The 1,122-nt window shown below is 31.2% G+C and overlaps 1 protein-coding gene across 10 annotated transcripts in view; it reads right to left on the bottom strand.

Moving 5' to 3' along the window:
- The window catches only part of LOC119594394 (ATP-dependent 6-phosphofructokinase-like), a 21,652-nt gene that overhangs the window by 20,136 nt on the left and 394 nt on the right, over positions 1-1,122 (bottom strand). For 4 of the 10 annotated variants that reach the window (XM_037943461.1, XM_037943466.1, XM_037943467.1 and 1 more), the window contains exon 2: positions 461-511. The exons of the other annotated variants lie outside the window; for them this stretch is intronic. The gene's annotated coding sequence lies outside the window, so the exon portion shown is untranslated. The remainder of the gene's footprint in view (positions 1-460; positions 512-1,122) is intronic. 10 annotated transcript variants of the gene reach the window in all.

Genomic DNA, 1,122 nt, shown 5'->3' with positions numbered 1-1,122 from the left:
CTCGCTCTCTCTTATATCAGTACTCAAAAAGAGAAACAGCAAAATAATTTAATAACATAATCATTTTCAAGATATCAAAAATTCTTCAAAGGCTGTTAAACTACATGTCATACTATAGTGAAAAAATATGTCAAGGTTAATCTTTACTTTGCAAAAGTAAGGATACACACTTCGAACAATAAAACAGATTACAAACATCTCATCTCAACTAAATACTTATAAACAAAAGAGTTATCATAATAATCTAATGCAAAATTTTTACTAAGGATTCTGATGGATAAAAATCTGATTAAAAACGTCCATGCTCGATTAGACTACACGTTAGATACTACCTACTGATGCACTACAGATAGTTATCAACAATAACTACAGGCACTTCAAAATATGGAAATCTAATGTAAGAAAGGTACTACCGCAAAAAATCCATTACTTTTCGCTCGGCATTATGAAGGGCACTTACCACCAAGGTGATCTCTTCCCTGTAAAACTTCCCCGTCCTCTTTTGATTTTGCTAATGTAAGGAAGAGTGGGGGAGTGTAAGCGTTTTAATGCAATATTTTTGAGAAAATGATAGAAAGCATTGCCTTTAAAGTGGTTTATGTTAAGTGAAGCAGTTATGTGGCTGAATGAAAAATCCTCTTTTCTTTTCTGTGGGATGTTTTACCTACAAGCAATCACGTAAATCAATCGCAAATTTCAACATGAGCCTTGATTATCATATCCTCTGAGGACAGCTGCTCCAATTTGCATAATATATGGTGAACATTATAAATGTAGAACTTTATCTTCACCACAGAAACACAGAAAAGGGATCTCATATTCAGCCTTTTGTCCGTTAATAGTTAGTTATTTAGTTAAGCTCATTATTTCCTGTTCATAGGGTAGGACTTCATTATCAATATAGAGAATTATAATCAAAGATATTGTTTCTCATAATTTGAGAATAACTTAATAATCACAATATATAACCTTCACTAAGCATACTATGGTACCTATCCAGACTTCAGCAAAAAGAAAACTTTTAACTTAGAATAACTATTAAAGATATTACTTTACTTTTGCTTGTGAAATTACTTATGTAAAAGTGCTAATAATATCTATTAATGCAACAGAATCAAAATA

This window comes from Penaeus monodon, chromosome 33 (assembly GCF_015228065.2).
Source record: "Penaeus monodon isolate SGIC_2016 chromosome 33, NSTDA_Pmon_1, whole genome shotgun sequence".
NCBI lineage: Eukaryota > Metazoa > Arthropoda > Malacostraca > Decapoda > Penaeidae > Penaeus > Penaeus monodon.
This window is presented reverse-complemented; position numbering and strand designations above follow the sequence as displayed.